This window comes from Natator depressus, chromosome 9, assembly GCF_965152275.1.
Source record: "Natator depressus isolate rNatDep1 chromosome 9, rNatDep2.hap1, whole genome shotgun sequence".
Classification (NCBI taxonomy): domain Eukaryota; kingdom Metazoa; phylum Chordata; order Testudines; family Cheloniidae; genus Natator; species Natator depressus.
The window spans coordinates 68,367,528-68,386,435 of NC_134242.1; the positions used below are offsets into that span (position 1 = coordinate 68,367,528).

Consider the following 18,908-nt stretch of genomic DNA (forward strand, 5'->3'; position numbering starts at 1 on the left):
TCTACAGCTGAGTCCTTCTTACCTGCTTAGCTGAACCCAAGTTTTTATTTATTGCTAGTGCAAATGATAACAAATTATTAATGTGTCTACAGATGACATTTACTTGTACCATAATGCAGAAAGCTACGCCACAGAAAAGGGTAGTACAATAGCTTAATAAAACCTGACTGCGAGTTCCCCACCTCTGCCATTGGTAAAATAAATGAGCTAGATTTCTATGCTCCCAGTGAAGTAATAGTCCACTCTATGAAAGCTACAATTATAAAGTGGTGTTGAACTTCAGAGAAAGTGTCACTTAAGCAGCTTGGGAAACTGAAAACACAATCAATCATATATTGTTTTTTTATTCACACTTAACAAATAGTAAATTGCTGAGAGGAGAACTGTAGCAACAGAAGCACTGATTCCTAATGTTACCAAACAGAGATGCAGGACACATGTTTAACTGGGAATTTCTCAGCATTCAGGTGAAAAGGAAAATACATCTGAAAAGTTTATTGCTAAGGAAGGTAGGTAACAGTTTTCTGAAGCAGTGCAGTTACAGTTAACAATCAACTCCCTACAACATAATATCAATATTCAACTCAGATGCTAATTTTTTGGCCAACAAAATATGCATTACAGTGTAAATACTGCAGAAGAGCACAAAAATTAGACTTGAGATTATGGATACTCATTTCAGAACTCCAGGAGGCCGTCTCAAAAGTAATATATCAAAGAGATCTTCATCTTAAATTGCAATCAGAAAGCAATAGCAAAAGATTATTTTAATTCCTTCTTCATTGATATACCTAGCATAGCAAGCGCAAAGTGGACACAAAACCCGTTAAGAAACAATGGGTGTGTGTCTCCTGAGCTGCATTCTAAAAATGTACATGGAATGTCTAATGAGTCTTATAGCAATGTTCCCCCTCACATAATCTGACTTGCAAAGCATTCTTTCACTGAAATAACAAAAATACTTATTTGTAGCTTTCACATTATTCACAACCATTTTACTATCAGGAGACAGAGTGAAAATATGTACATGTATGTCTATGCATGTGACAGAAAAAATAACTCAGGTCGTAACTCAAAGTGGAGAAAATTAAATTGAAAAAAAAATGCATAATTAGGATAGGAAGAAATGTGAATTGTTAGTGTTTATTTGTATTTATTTAACGTATCTATAGAGATCAGTAGTTCACATATACAATCCTGTTTTCTTTCCATATTATCTGTTACTGAAGGTAAATGGGAGCCTCATAATTATATCATGTAGCTCAGCAGTCATTTTTCTTCTATATGGTCGGCCTAAATGACTGTACCCGCCTCTGGCTGAAGCGTTAAATGATTATAAGAAATCCTCTCACATTTCACTTTAAATTAACTAGGATGGCTTGCCTGTCACGTGAGGAGCTTTTAAATCACTAACCTTAAAATCTGTTTTAGAGTGTGCACTCTAAAAGTTAACTTCACAATGATTTAATTGGTTGCTATTATTCTCTGTTTCTAACTACAGATTAACCTGTTTTCATTACTCCAGAATAACTCCAAGGTTAATTTTCCGTTTAAAAAAAAGCTGAATAATGGGAAGATATTTATTGATAAATACTGCAGTTGTCATCCGAAAAAGAGATTTCATGCTCTAGTAAAATCTTCTATGGACCCCTAACTTAAATTAGGTTGGTAGCCTAAGGGCAGTTAAGCCAGATACTTGAGCAGTAAAGAAAGTATGAAAGTACATATAGCACAGAAGCAGAGGAAGGAATCTCTTGGGAGATACTGTGTGAAGAAGGAATGGGGGGCAGCAGCTAGAATGACAGAGTGACAAAAATAAGGGCAAAGAATTGAGTGATTTGTACTCAGTGACAAAGCATGCTCAAGCAGAAATCTTGTGATGGGGAAAACAAATGTGTGAAGCTCTGTAAACCTGAAGAAGATGACACGGAGTAGGTGCCAACTGTGAAAAGAAAGGAGATGGACAAGGATTTGGTTCCGGTTCTATTTGGATTAACTAAATTGAGTTACGGTTTATAGTGCAACATTGCTGGCCCACAAGCTGTAAGACTCATAAAGTGAGGACAGCAATATCACCAATAGCAGCTCTAGAACGTCTGAGTGAATATTTTCCATATCTTTGCCTTTTCTCTGCACACATAAACTTGAGAATTTTTGTTTGTAGCCAAAATAGAAATAATCAGTATTGTCAACTCCTCAAGTTCAAAAACCATGAGATTGGCTTAAAATAATAAAATTTCATTTTTTTAAATCACATTTTTTGGAATATGTTTTCTGATTTTTGAACTCTCAAGCTTTCTCTGTGTGAGAGAGAAATCTCCACTGGAAATGCACAACTGCAACACATGGGAGAATTCTTGCCTTGATTTTAAAAAGGACCCTTCAAATTCAAATCTCCATCTTCTTCCTAGCCTCATCTGAAAACTCTTCCTTTCTCCTTTGCTTACAATTGTTATTTTTTCTGTCATTTTACTATTACTCATTATTTAACCCTACTTATACTGTTCGACTTCAAAGTATGTTGGGATACACTTCATATGAAAGAAGCTAAACAAAATAACAGTGTATTACAATATATACAGTCTTGCCAAGTCTAATAATTCTATCACAAGTGTCACAATATTTGGGGTTTTTCTTAGAGCCCAAGATTCTGGAATCATGTTTTTTTATGAAAGAATCTGAGCTTTCTTTTAAAAACAATAAAAGTAAATTTCAGGCCCTCATAGTTGTTCAGAAGAGCTTTAAAATGTGAACCAAACATTCCAAAATCAAAAAGGCAAATAAAAAAGAGCCCCACATTTATTATTTTAAAAAATGTTATATTTTGAAGCTAATCTCAAGACATTTGGGGGTGGGACTCAGGATTTTTAAACATCTGGGACTGGCTGTCTATGCACTTGCTAACCACTGCAGATGGGAGATATGATGCACGTTTAAAAGCTCTGATCAAGAACAGAGTATCTGACAAAAACATACACGTGCTTATCTCCCTCTCAAATTAATGAAAAGTTAAACTTGAAAAGACTCCACAAAACTTATTAGAGAGCTTGATAACCCTGCTGTAAATCAGATTCCATCAATGTTTCCTTTTACAAACTCCAATTTTCAGTCATTTATAACTCATGTATCAGGCTAGAATCTGGAATACCACTTGTCAGTTCAGATGTACTGTTTAAATAGTATTCTATAAATCAATCAAATAAAAATCAATCAAGACATTTCTAAACTTTTCAGACAAAAACATATTTCTTAAAACTTTGTTAGGGAAAGAATCTAAAACAGTAAAAATATATATATAAATAAATCTAAAACAAAAGCAGCAACAAACTCCTCAGAGGAACAGGCATCTCTTTTACGTAGATGATTTTTAGGTACTGGAAAATGTGTTCTGTTATGTAAGACTAGCATAGTGGTATGTGTGCTGTGTAAGGCTCCACAGCATGTCTATAAACTGAGAAAGGATGAAGTTCTGCCCTGTATTCTTTTGCATAGAAATCCTCACTTTCTGCTCTGCAATGTGTGGCTCTGTAGTTGCATCTAAAAGGGGCTTGCCTATATGTTCATACACTTGCCTATATGTTCATACACCTATATTTCACTTATGGGGAGATCTTGCAAAATCCAGGTGAGTACAATAATTTAAAAAAAGTTCTTAATTAAAAACACACCTGGTACAAGGGAAGGAGGAATAAACAGAAAGTCTTCATGATTCTGTTAAAGGCCAAGTGGAACTTCCATCTTGAACACTTTCAAAAGACTGTGTTTCTAGTCGAAAATAAAGCAAGTTGGCATATGCAGAATTCACAAATTTTCCTAATTTGAAGAAACTGCACTATATTCCATTACTGCATTTTAACTGTGTACCATATTTGTCAGTTTCTTAACTTGTCTTGCGTGTGTGCATATTTAGACTATTTTATCACATTTGTTAGCCATGTGTATCGTTTCCAGAATTATCACACTCTGGAGCTCAGTAAAAGATGCATGAACATTTTCACAAACATGCCGATGTTCCCTTCGACACTGATTACAAGTACTACCTAATTGTATGTGTCTATCTCATGACATTATACACATAGTTTGAAAACATTAGGTCTTAGAAAGCTAATCACAGCTCTCCAGTCAGCTTTAATTTAAAGTACCTTATTTTTAAACGCAATTAGGACAATACTTAATCCTCGACACTTCCCAAAGCTGGACACATTTAGTTTCACAGGTATCAGAAAACTAATATGCAAAACTTAATGAGCATGAGGAATCGCAAAATATCACTTTTACTCTGTATCACTTTAATAAGCACCTATAATCTATTTGGCATTTAGTGCATAACGATGCCTCTGTAACTCCACTGTGAAATGAACAGGATGTTTGCCATAATAATAATATATTATGTGGAATAACAGTATCTAGAATTTGCTATGTAGATTCAGGGCCAGCATTAGGATTTGGGGGGACCCTGCAAAGTTATCTCAAGGAGTCATGATCCCCTCAGTGTCCTCTTCCTCCTTCCACCTTTTCTCTTTTTCATCCCTTGGTTATTTGGAGAATGGATCTCCCCTGTTTCTCCATGACTTACATACTCAGGAGGAGCAAGAGGCCTGGGGAAGGCAAGGAAAAGTAGAGCTAAGATGTCCTGCTGAGCAAGTAACCCAGATGTTTCAGAGAAGTATGGGAGTCTGGTTGATAGACCACGTGTGTAGCATACACAACTGAGTAATGGGAAGAAAAAAGGAAATATGGGGATACTCCTACTTGCCCAAGAACAGGACAACAAAGTTCCTGTTCATCCACTCTTGTTTTATTCAAAGAAAAGAAAAGAAAAGAAAAGAAAAGAAAAGAAAAGAAAAGAAAGTTAAACCCAAGGTAAGATAACTCTAGGACACAACCATACCTTTTATTGCACAAGGTATTGAAAAAGGTGTCAAAATGGCTATTCTTGACCTTCAAGATGAGAAGGGCACCCAATCAAAAAACCCGAAAAAATGTTATGTGACAATCACTATGAAAATGTGCCTTTTCCCAGAAGTGTGGCATTTCCAAAGTGGCAAATTCTGAGTCTTTCCAATTCCACAACTCATTTTCTACAATTCAAGGTCCCAATCTTGCAATCAGATCCATGGGGACCCTTGCATCTGCATGGAACCCCAACTGATTTGAATGGGACATTCTGTGGGCATAACTGTCCATTGAAGTGGATCCAGTTGCAGGACTGAGTCTCTAAGACCCAGATCCAAGGTATTTAGGTTCCTAACTTGAGTTTCTGGGCCCAATTAATCAATCAATAACAGAGAAAATCTGATTGATAAAAATATATTAATTTCAATATGACAATGTCCTCCTAATGCTGTTTTGTTATTTGTATTGTATTGATATAGATTCTTGACATTATATAGCACATGGAAAGTTCACTGGAGCATCGAGGTCACAACATTAATCTCAGAACCACATTATTCCTTTTTGAAATCAATTGCTTAATACATCCCACCAACTTTCAAAAAGTGAAAAGCTTTTTTTTTCCTTTTTACACCTGTGCTGAAAGCATGACTCTTGAAATTAGATTGCTAAGGGGGAAAAAGATATGTATTGAATACTTCACATGAGGGATGTTTAAGAATACATTTATTATCACTCCTTCACTCTATTGAAAGGGGTGAGGCTTCAAATGAAATATGAACAATCTTACAAGTGAAGCACTGAGATTAAATTTATTACTAACCAGCCTCTCCATCATGTCCTCAGTATCTATATCACAAATGTGTTTTATTTGTAAGATTGTTTTCAAGATCTGCCCATAACTCTATCACTTCCTCTCATGTTATATGGTAATCATACTGTGTCTCCAGGAGCAATGTTTTAAAAATGGTGACAAAGAATCCTAATTTAATAACCAAACAAGGGGTGAGATATTGTGTACCCAGAGATCTCCACATACAGCAACCTGCATGGGGAAAGAGGACTTGGCTGGCAGGGGGACAGCTAGGTTAGGGAGATGGGAGAAAAGGACTAGTGGCATCTAAATTGTGTGATGGACACAGAACAGACAGAGAGAAAGTGAATGGACAACACGAACAAAAAGGATGGGAGAGAGAAAGAAAAGAAGAGGGAGAATGAAGGAGATGGGGAAGGACAGGGTAGGACAAAGACAATGGGAAGAAAAGGGGAGGGAGATAACAGAGGGGGAGTTAAGCACAGAGATCAAATGGAGCAGATGGAAAGGGAACAGCACCAGGAAAGGAGGATTAAGAAATACATCAAAAATAGAAAGTGTGGTTACAAAAATACCACCCTCCTCCCCAATCGTTGAAGGAGAGAAAAAGAGGAAACGAAACAAGAGCAGGTCAAATAAAAGAAGAAACAACGTGGGAAGTCAGAAGGACAAATACAGCTCAGAGCTGCTATATTTTGTTAAGCATTTTAATGGCATCTGTTTTTAAATGCAGAACTATCAAAAGAGCAGGGAATCTGAGGTATTTATTAGGGGAAATAAAATTGATGGAGAAATTTGTGGTACCTTAAATGTTTCCTTGGATTAGATGACACTGTGAGAAGGAAGCTTGGAAAGAACTGGTTCATGTGACTGTCTCACTAGTGTAAAAGTGACAGAAGGAATGAAAAAAAAAAAACCTTTAGAATCACTGCATTTAACCAAACCGCTTCACACTTCCCTGTGCTTTGAAACTTAAGTCAAGGATGACTGCTTCAGGCCAGATAAAATAGTGTGAGCCTTGTCTGCTTAGTAGCAGCATCTAATCTAACCTCATTTACAGACAGACCATGCATTGGTTCAATTCGTAGAAATGGGATATGTTTGGATTTATACAGAACAATGGTTGCTTTGAATGTAAGTGATAGTTTATTAAATTCAGTTAATGTCAGTTATGCTAATTCCTTTTCAGGGGTGAACTTTTTCCTGTTAACAGATTTCCCTACAGAAGAAAAATTGGACTAAAATTCATGGCTGTAGCCTGGTTTTTTTACAAGCATTTGTTGCATTGTTCGTATGAGGCAAAGGAGATGTTAGATTCTCAGTTCCCCCTGGAGAATTGCCTTTTTTAAGGCTGCTTAAGTCACTAAACAAAACAGGGTCTGATGTCTGTAGTCTTGTTTCAAAGACTAGACACTTTGATCCTCAAAACTCACTACAAAATAAATTTAATCAAGTGTTACAGAATTCAGTAACTTTTTGCTAAAAAAAAATTTTGAAAAAAAACCAAACCACATGCTTTAAAGCGGCACATGCTCTAAAATACCAGTTTTACTGCACATATTTTCATAACCATTTTCAGTAAATGTACAAATGGTTACCACTCCACTAACTGAAATGGAATGAGAGATTGGTTAGGCAGTGATTGCTAAGGATTACTAAAATAAATGTACAGGAAGTTAGGCCTGATCCTACAAACAACAGTTGGACTTTACACCCATTGGACTCCTTGCTGCCATTCAGTTCCTCTGCTAGCCTTGGTAGATCCAGTAGTTATGTGCCACTGCCTCACTACTCCCAGCCGTGCTCTGTTACATGACAGAGATGAGCCACATGTAGAAGAGATTTAATGGGGACTCTGCATAACTTTGCGAGTGGCTAGTCTATGCTTTTGGAAAAGGAGGCATGTTGCTTAAGCCAGCTCCTATCCCCACCATGGATTCTGCCTGCTTGACTGAGCAGGTCTTTGGTAGAGGGTAAGAAGCAAGATACATGTCCCAAAAAGGTTTCATCAATGAACTGCCTTGAAGAGCAGGTGTGCCACTGTTACTACCTAGTAGTATGTGTCCTTGACAAATTTTAAGCAGATCGACAAAGCACACTCATTTTCTGAAGTTTCAAGCTCTACATTGTGTGGAGTATGTTGGTTTTAGATCTAGGCTCTAGACAGATGATAGATTTTGCAAAATTATCTTCTCATACAAAAAAGGGAAACTTATCTTAGTTAAACATAACCACAGTGCATATGTACTGCAATTTCAGGGTAATTAGTCACTGTATTATAAAAAGCAACCAAATAGGACACCTTTACTGCTCTTAAAAGGTTGAACACATTTATAAATAATCATTACAGGTCGGCATAATTACTTACAGTAGTTACAGTGTACTTATTTAAATTAGGGTTATGAAAGAGGGGAAAGCTGGCTGGTAAAATGAAATAGATTCCAAATGCTGGAGTCTTAGCAGGGAATGAACATCAAAATATAATTTTGTTTCTGTTGTTTTTGAATAACAAACAAATTGTAGGGGCTTTCCCAAAACTATCCATATCTTTGGATCCTGTGAACTATGGCTAGAAAGCTCATGAAAATGGGCTCAAATTGATGAGATTTCTACTACTCCCTGATTATGCTTGGACCCAAAATTAAGCACAAATTAACTCTCTTGTGATATTTTGGCCCTTTCAATACCTGATCCAACAAGAACCAAGATGTGTGAAAATGGACACACTAGATTTTATACAATCCAAACATCTGAATCCTGAAAAAAGTTTTCCCAGCCATCCTTATGTTAATCAAGACTGGTTCAGTAAGAGAGTAACCAGAACACCTGTGCAGCACAAGACTCATCACCAATGCATTATGAAATATAGCCCTTCTCAGCAATTCCACTGAGCCTATACCCCTGACCATATGCCTGTCAAACTGCTCATGTCATGCCATTAGATTTGAGACCACACAAACTTTATTGTGTACAATTGGTATCATATAATACTCAGTAACATGATCCTATTGCTTCGACAACCTGTAATTGAGTCTGGAGAAACTGAATTCTTGGTTTCCAGTTATATTTAGGGTTTAGCTTATTTATGTACTTATTTTAGTTTGTACAAAAGTCCATAGAGTATAAACTAACTTTTACAAAAAATGCTTATGTTGTGAATACTAAACACACCATCTATAGTTCAGAGTCCCCTCTATTTTGGCATTGTTAACAGTGGATTTCAATCATGGTCTTGAAGAAAAGCCAGTGATTAAAATCAGTGGAGCCACCCAATTCTATTCACTATTTTTTTTTATATTGGCAGCTTATACCTGGAAATTAAGTCTCACAAAGGGAACTTGAAAATGTGACTCTCTGATATTTGTTTTGTTAGATATTATCTACCAGATAAAGTCTTGCTTATTGCCAGGTCTTCTCTGCTCTTCTGATTGCAATCTCATTTCACTTGTCCTTGGCATGTCGTGTTTGCTATGACCTCCAGCTTGTTAAATATTCAGCAGAAAGTTTATGGACTTTCCCATAACCTTGATTAAAAAGCCTATTGGGAACCTGAATGCTGAAACAAGAACTTTATTTGAGAAGCAACTTGAGTGCTCCACACTGATTTCTGTTTCACTCATAGCACTTATAATCAGCAGTCACAGGCATAAAGATGAGGCTAGAGGTAAAATATGGAGAGTCAATCTTTCCCTGTTTAATACTTATTGTATTATCATGCTAAATTAGGCTTTTATCATACAACCTGATCTTCACAGATCTTCACAGATCATGGAGAAATCACAAATATGTTGCATCTTGTAACAAAATTAAAAAAAAATTCCAATTACTATTCATTCTCAGGAATCCCAGTGATTTATAGAACTGAAGACTATTTACATAAGTGGATCAGTTTAATTCACCCACCACCTTTGGGGTAGGATTTTACTACCATTTTGAACACATCAATAACACTGCACAAAAAGTTTTCAGATTGGAAGTGCTTAATGTGCTCTTGAGCAAGTTAGTTCTAAAAATTCACTAATAACGGGTTTATAAGGCTACATGAGCAACAAGTTATGAACAAAATTCCTCATTATATGTACAATAAAACAAAAACTGAAGCCATTTCTTCACAATAATAAGATATAATAATACCTGGCACTTTTATTGAGCTTTTCAACTGTGAAGAGCGTTAATCAAACTTCACCACAGTCCGTAACACTCTACTTTTATTCTTCCCCAAATGTTACCCAATGAGGGTAATTGAGACACAAATGAGGTGACTGGTTCAAGGCCGCAAAATGATGTCGAAGAGCCATTATTAGACTCAGGATTTTCTATTTCTGTCTCATGCCAGCCCATTAAACCACAATTCCTGAAATGAAATGCATTTCAAAATGTAAGAAAATGGAAAGTGCATTTTGTCTTTCATTAATACCCTCTTTATTTAATCTTCTATGAATTGGGGTGACTTGGTATAAATACACACAAGCACACACTGAGATTATACCTAACTATAATCTCTCTCTCTCTCTCTCACACACACACACACACACACACACAAGTGTGTGGAGGGAATATCCAAGGGCTAAATTTATTATGCTCCTTTCACAAACATCCCAATCATTTGAGCAGCTTCGAACAGCTACAGTCTAACAAAAAAAAAAAAGAAAAAAAAAAGAAAAAAAAACTATTTAGAGTTTTCTGTAGTGGTGATCATCATAGCACATAAAATTTAATCCTGCAATGATTTATGCACATGCCTAGACTTATACACTATCTGGAGCCCCATTCTGTTTAGTGAGGACTACACCCAGAGTGTAAATTTAAGTATGCATGTAAGTCTTTGCAGGATCAGGGCATAAACACTGAACAGCTAAACAGTCCTACATATGTAGATCCACAGTGGACTTCACTCAGCATGCTGCTCTTTGCCCCCAATTACAAGGTAATGTGTATTTTTATTTTTACTTAATTAAGTCAAGTCAGTTATGGTGGAAAAGTGTTAGCATCCCCTGGTATTTGTCACTGGAATATTTTCTCTCCATCAAAATGTGGAATTTCCCCTCTTGAAAACCTCCCTAGCAAGTGGTCGAGAATGGATTCAGTTGCGAGCAGTCAGAGGTAATATTTATAGAATTTGTCCCTATCTACACAGACAGAGAAATATACACACATATTACATATCTATATAGTTACAGACATATAGAGAGGATTTGAATAGAATGCCCTTTCCAACCTGAAATTATAGCAGGACTACCAGCAGTTCTGTAATTTTACTTCTAAAGCAGAGTTTCAATAAGCAATGCAGGAAATGCAAAAGAAGCCAAACTACATATAATCATTTTATACAGTTGTATTACAAATCCTTCCATTGACTCCCTCTAGAAATGTAACATTTTGTTTAATGATTTTTTTATAATTTATTTATTTTGCTAAACAGCTTTCCATTTCTGTAATATGCCAAGTCTGTAACAAAGAGAATATGGAAAAATTAAAAGAAAAAAGTAAAAGTAAAAGGAATTCACTTGCAAAAGACACAACTTGATGAACCTCATTTGCACAGACACATTTTAGATGGAATAGCCACCAACTTGCATTCCATTACTACTTTGAATACTATTAAAACACAAAATACAACATTTAGTGTCAGGTTAGAGTTTAACATTGCTGGCTGCTATATATACAATGAAGCACCCACCAGATAGGTCTGTATCACCACAAATATATTATATAAAGAAAAGGGAGCGACGAATAAACTTAAGGTGGCCCGACACTTCACAATACAAAACTCTGTTTTCAGGTGCTTTTAACTGTGCCAAATTAACATACTTGGGCTGAAATTCTCCATGCTGGGTGTCTGCCTCACGCTCAGTTTTGGAAAAAAAAATTAATTTAGCATGGTTCAGCCATTACTCGGAACAAGGTACAGGGAAAATACATTGGTTTGCCCATGTTAAAAAAAAATGCCTACAGTCATTTCATTCAGAAGCTCTAGTGCCTCCATGCTTTGGAACAGGGATTTAAAATTTCTCAGGGTGGTCCCACTGATGCCAGTAGGGTACCTTTTGCTGTTCTTGTGAAAAATTACCCAAATTTGGATATGATATAAACCGCTGAAAAAGACTTATTATAGATTGGCACCTAAATCCTCCATAGATTCCATCTACACTGAGAATGATCTAACTCTTTACATCTCCTGTCTACAACTGGAATGCACATTCATAATCCCTCACAGCAACTGAACACTTCAATACTTAGCACTGCAGAGGCTAAGCAGGATTTCTCCCTGCAATTGCTCCTCCTGGTTGCCAGGGGCCACAGTAATGTTCCCCAAGTTGGCTCCCAGAAGTGTGGATGAGGAGGAGGAAGCATAAGAACGTAAGAACGGCCATACTGGGTCAATTAATTTCATTTGGTGACCCCTAGTTCTCATCTTATGAGAAGGAGTAAATAACACTTCGTTTACTTTCTCCACACCAGTCATGATTTTATAGACCTCTATCATATCCCCCCTTAGTCGTCTCTTTTCCAAGCTGAAAAGTCCCTGCTTTATTAATCTCTCCTCATACAGAAGCCATTCCATACCCCTAATCATTTTTGTTGCCCTTTTCTGAACCTTTTCCAATTCCAACATATCTTTTTTGAGATGGGGCAACCACATCTGCATGCAGTATTCAAGATGTGGGCATACCATGGATGTATAAAGAGGCAATATGATATTTTCTGTCTTATTATCTATCCCTTTCTTAATGATTTCCAACATTCTGATTGCTTTTTTTTACAGCCACTGCAGATTGAGTGGTTGTTTTCAGAGAAATATCCACAATGACTCCAAGATCTTTTTCTTGAGTGGTAAAAGCCAGTGTAGGCCCCCATCATTTTATATGCATAGTTGGGATTATGTTTTCCAATGTGCATTACTTTGTATTTATCAGAGACCTGACTTGATTACAGAGGGGTGAAGAATAGGGCAAGAGAAAAGGGGCAGGAGTTTGGTAATTGGAGGAGACATAGGAGGTGGGCTGGAAGCAGGATCCAGAGGGAGGTACAGGGGCAAAGGCAGAAGACAAGAAAGGGAAAGGAATAAGGTGATGGGGGTGAGGGTCAAGAGCAGTGGAGGGGGAACACTGGCAAGAAGACGATACATAGTCAGCAGCAGAGGGAGGGAGACAGAGGCAGAAGTCAGGGTGTGGGCAGAATAGGGGCAAGAGCTGAGAGAAGGATAAGAGCAGGGGAGGGGAAGCACAGGAGTCAGAGAGGGGTGATAGCAGTAGGAGTGATATGGAGAGGCTTGGGGGAGTACAATAGCCAGAGTCTGTAACCACTAGAGAACAACTCCCTTGGCATTGTTTCTGAGTCTCAACATTATTTTGCTGTCCTATAAATAGTTGTGAAACCCACTGACAAAATATGTGCCTCCACCCCCATCCCATCCCCCAATGGTAGGTTCACATAGAGGATAACAGCCTTCTATTAGTTCTACTGAGTTAAACCAAGTGGCAGACAGTAAGCCTGACAATAATCCATAAGAGGAGGTCAATACGGTTCCACATGATAAAAATTTTCTTTTTTCAGTTTTTAAGTTTTAAAAGAAATTTAGGAAATTACATAAAACAAACTACAGTAAAAGAATGTTACGGCTGCAAAGTCAAGCACTCAAAAGTTAAGAACTACCAAAATTGAGACTGCCTGTGCGATCTTGTGTGAATGCTTTATGATACAGTCTTTTCTTGCAGGATCACATTTTTTTCCCACACAACCCCTGCATCATTCAGTGCACAGGATGGACCTGCTCTGGGAATGTTTAAGGAAGGAGACTGCTGTCTGTTGAACTCCTACCTCACTTGTCGCAGAACTCAGCAGGTATGTAGTGAATGAGACAGGGGACTGCAGTAAGATAACAGACTGTCTCATGGATAAAGTAGTAGCATGCTGCCCTGCACAAATGGATTCTATATCTCTGCCTCTGCCCCAGAGTTTCTATGCAATTCTAGTCAAGTGACTTAAACCAAACTTTCTACAGGTGATTACTAATTGTATGTTCCTCATTTTCTAGGTGCCCAACTTAAGCCCCTGGTGTCTGCTTTGCAGAAGTCCTGAGCACTTACAGATGCAGCTGAAGTCAATGGGACCAGAGCTTTGAATGTATCAAGTACTACATAATGCTAAGTACTCTGAAAAATCAGTCCTATATCATTCTCATTGGGCACCCAAAATTAGTGGACACTTTGACCTTAATCTCTCTGTGCCTCAGGTCCCCATCTGAAAAATGAGGATAATAATAGACCCTCACTTCACAGGAGTGTTATGAAAATAAATTAATGTTTGCAAAACACTCAGCTTATAGTGATGAGCACCACAGACAAATCTATGGGGAAATTAACAATGCTCTATGTAGAGCAAAGCTTGAATAAATAAGGCATGGAGTCATATATTGAAGAATGAAAATAAAACAAATACTGAATAGCTGTTCATTCAATGTGCACTGAAGGAGGCAGGGGTCCTGTGGAAAAAACAGTATGTGAACATGTAATTGAAGAGTGTATTGTACAACACACATGCACAAGGGAGCAAAACAAAGGTTGCACGGGCCACCTTAACTCTGACATTTCTGCTCTTTTGACTAATTGATTTTGCAACCTGTATGTTTTTTAAAACTTTTAATGTAATAAAGGTATAATTCAGCCTTATTGTGGGGGCTATAATATATCCTCAACTCTTTGCTGAAATGAATGAATGTGAAATGAAAAGCCAAACAAAAGCAAGTTTTATAACAAAGAAGGCACATTAGAAACACCTTTTCTTTTCAAAACTCTGCAAGAAGAAAGGCATCTGGCTTGGTAAACAGAAGCTGTCTGCCACTCAGTCCGAGCACTAATGGTGTTGTTTATTAAAGTAATGGAGTTATGCCATTAATTAAATACCAGCATACAGTGCAAATTTGCCACTGATTCAGACCGATACATTTTCCTTCCCCAAGTAGCCCAGTACTTATTCAAGTTTAAATTACTATTGTAATGAAAGACATCATGAAACAAAAAGGAAATTCTGCAATGCAGTGTGATGGTCTGGCACAATGAAGCTACAATACAATACCTCTAAGATATACATGGATTTGAGCAGTTCCCACAATAAACAGACTCTATTTGGTGGAAATTGTGGCTTTGAGGGGGTGAGAAGGCCCCTGCACACTGTCAGCAAATCCCAGAGACTGTGACAGCACGTGCAATGCCTCTGTGAAATACATGGCCTTTACTATACCCTTTAGCAAAAATGCAGTGTGGGCCACTTCCAAGGTGGACCAAATATTTGTTCTTCTGTCTCCTTGGTTTCTAATAGCGCTGGTGGTACTAGAGTCATACAGTAGTTGATAGGTGTCAGATGCCGTGGTGATGGGCACAGTGCGAAAACCTAGATGGGAATTCTCTATCCTACATACAGAGAGAAATGGTCACTGTATGCCAAAAGCAGAAGAGCATCATAGAAGTGATTGTAAATGCAGGCCAAAGAGCTTTAACACCGAACTTTGTCTAAATAGCGTGGAGGTCTCAAAACAGAACAGAATCTTAAGTAATATGCTCTCCACATATCCACAATAGGCAGAGATGGGAACAGAATTTAAGCCTGCAGAAAAAAATATTTCTTTTGTGACTTTAAGATGGACCCATGTCTTTGCCATGATACGTTTTTCTGCGTGCGGTCGATAGATTATTCCAGGAACATCTAAAAAATGCCCATATTTTGAATTCTCTATTGTATAAACAGAGCATTTAATTGCTCCCAGTGAGATTCTGTGTTCATAGAACATTCATTATCCCATCTTACCTACACTATTATTCTATAACAAAGGATGCACACTCATTAAACATATATTACTAGAACAACCCTGAATGAAGTAATTTTTTCTATAGCAGTGGACCATAAAATAACAAGCTGCCATAATCAACCAGTTTACAGTGTATGTGGATTATTCATATTTGCATGTACTTTGGAGAGACAACTGCCTATTAATTCCAGTAAATTATTATTATTAATTTCCAAAATATAAAACTTGTCTTATTCCTTCTTAGAAACATTTTTGCTATTCAAAATTATCTGGCAGAAGACTGCAAATGTTCAATAATGACCAAGAGCATAGATGACCATATGAATTAATGGATCATCAACATTCATTAGTGTGACTCTGGCCACATAAGATGATGTGACCTGGACATGGGACATCGTATTAAAACTCAGGCATTATGTTAATAATCAATTCAGAATGAATCTTCTTCTACAAATAGTGTACTTTTCTGTTTCTCATTAGGAACATGACTACATTATTGTTAAAAACCCACAGCTAGCCCATATCAGCTGACTTGGGTTAGTGGGGCTCAGACTGAACGTCTATACAATTGCAGTGTAGACATTCCGGGCTGGAGCAATTATAGGCCCTGCAGCCTGAGTCCTGTGAGCCTGAGTCAGCTGACACACCCGTCCACAGGTGTTTAATTGCAGTGTAGACATGCACTAAGGGACTGTTCCAAAATCCAATGCAGTCATAGTGATGACTCCCATTGACTTCAGTGGGCTTTAGATCAGGTCCCAAAGGATTAAATCTTAAAGTAAACAAACGAAAAAGAGGATATTTCCGGGCTGATCACCTTTAATAGAAAATAAACTGTAGTTTTTGTTACATTTGATACATTACTTTGTTATTATCTCACAGTAAAACCTTGGAGTATATTTCTAACTTAGAACAGAAAAGCTCCTTCAGTATAATGTAATATCTAATACAGAAAATAAACCAGTTAAAAATCACATGAACAACCCCTTAAGAGTCAAGGAAAAGTATTATCTCCACAGCTATAGCATTTCTAGTTAATAGTTGCTGTTCACCTGCAAATCATGTATCCCACCGGAATCCACTAAATGATTTTTATAGTATATTCCTTCCTTACATAATGAAAGGACCAAGCCTTTTTGTGTGTGTGTTACAGCAGATTTCTGATTTAGTTAACAACCATTCATGTTTAAAAAATGTAACTTAAAGTTATAACGCTAGATTGCTGGTGTCCTATTACCATTCCTTATGACTAGCACTGCTCTGTGAAACTTTAATTACAAACCCCAATTGCAAGAAACTTGTTTTGTTTCAAGTTTTGTTACCAACTCAGTCCATGTCCGATGAAATGTTAATGAACCTTTTGAGCAGATGTAGGCCCATTTTCAAGCAACTCTGGACCAATTTATTTTATTTTTTGATGTCCAAATTGTGCAAACCCTCAGATTTTGAAAGAGTCATAAAAGCTCGGTGAAATTCAGTGATTTGATTGAGGTTTGCTTTGAATTTGTGTTTCAGGTCCAAGTGAACCTATACTGGGAACCTTCAGGGGTGGAAATCCTTGCAGTTCAAAAACAGAAGAAAATATTTATGCAAGTCCCTGTGAGTGAAGGGAATTGTGTTTCACATACATCTCACATGTGGTACTCCAGCTCTACACCCATTAACTGGTGTAAAAGTGAAGTAACACAGTGGTCAATCTACCCTTAATATCTACCCTTATAATCCTAACTCACGATTTATCAAGTTAAACATGCGAAAGAATTTTCTTCCCTTAATTTTCTTCAGCACAAGGGATTGCAAATAATACAGCACTCTTGTGAGTATAACTAGTCAAATGTTACACATATATATTCAGTAATATTAATCAAATTTGGCCTTCAGTTACAAAAGTGCAGCCCTATTCATTTTAATGGCATTGCACTTAAGGGCACAATATAATCTATATTACTGTACATACAATTTGTGTTGTATATTCTATGTAGGCAATATCTCCCTTCGCTCATACTGTGTGCATGTGTGTATAGAAAAATATAAAGCTGCAGTAACACAGGGCTTCTATAGCAGGATAAGATTATTGGCACCATTTAGGGATCATTGAGCCTTCCCTCATCTCATACAAAAATGATGTCTGTTTGCAGCCCATTTCTGTAGTTGCTTCTCAGAGCGCAGTAGTGGCTAGGGAACGGAGAGAATACAAATGAGACATTATCATTTGATCTACAGCATTTTCTTAAAATTGCAAATCTTCCAACAAGAACTCTCATGCATACCTAACACTATCTTCGTTAGATAATTACTCATTATAAATCAGCACAGGCTGTAGTCTGATACTCTGTTTAGCATTCCAGTTGCATGGAGGATTCTTGTGAAACTGGAGTTAAATATTCTTTAAAACAATTTTCATTGATCAAAAATGTGTGTGTATGTATGTGGGGGGTGTTTATTTAAGGATAGTATGTTGTGAAGCTCATAGGAAACTGTCTTTGTATCTTGCAGTAAATCAGTGTAAACTGCATGACTATGAAGTCATTTGCTGAGGTTTGGCGCAAAATCTTCGATCTTAACAATCATTTCTTGGACCTAGAGATAACAGAGTAGTGAACAAGCTGGAACTGCAGTCAGGGACTGGTATTGAGGTTAATGAGGCCCTTCATCTTTAGGACACTGGTTTACTCCATCCCTGTAATAAGTGACGTTCCCTACCTAATTAGATACTATGGAAATGAGCCTGGTGGCAATGCTCCAGTTCACTGTGGACATTCACAAGACCCAACATCATAAATGGCACTAAACTAGCAAACCTGTCTCAGGGCCCAAAGAGGCTCCATTAACACTTCTCCCCTAGAGATATACCCTAAGATCATTGCAGAGGCACTGATCGGCATGGGAAATGTGTATGGCTGCCTCTAATCTATCTGTTCTGTGGATAAATAGAGGTCTTCTGCCTATGGGACTATCAGCACCTCTCATGAGTGCTAAATTCACACAGTTTACTTTTTTCATATTAAGAGGTTAGGGTTTCATGTGCAGATTTCTGACTAATAGGAAGAAGGCCTGCCTACGAGAAGAGTTGTTTTTAAAGTCTACCTTGCTAAGTATAGAAGCATTATCTTCACAAACTTGGAGACACAAGGTGTCGTGTTTTACTGGTCGAGCCACAAGTATATTGCAATGAGTCATCATTTTACCTAACAAAATTGCCTCATCTAAAAGTAAGATACCATATTTACAACACACATATAGCTCTAGGCAGTGCAAAAGTAACTTCCTCCTATTTCCTTAATCTTTTCACATACCTTAAATGGTAGATATAGAGCAGATAGCTATTCTGTGCAGCTGTTTTCTTGGTCTGGTGTGTGCAAGTACCAACAGTGGAACGAGCAGCCGGGTTTT

The 18,908-nt window shown here is 37.3% G+C and overlaps 1 protein-coding gene across 3 annotated transcripts in view; it reads right to left on the minus strand.

Annotated features, from left to right (window-relative positions):
• PCDH11X (protocadherin 11 X-linked) overlaps positions 1–18,908 on the minus strand; it is a 949,600-nt gene that overhangs the window by 197,750 nt on the left and 732,942 nt on the right. The window lies entirely within an intron of this gene.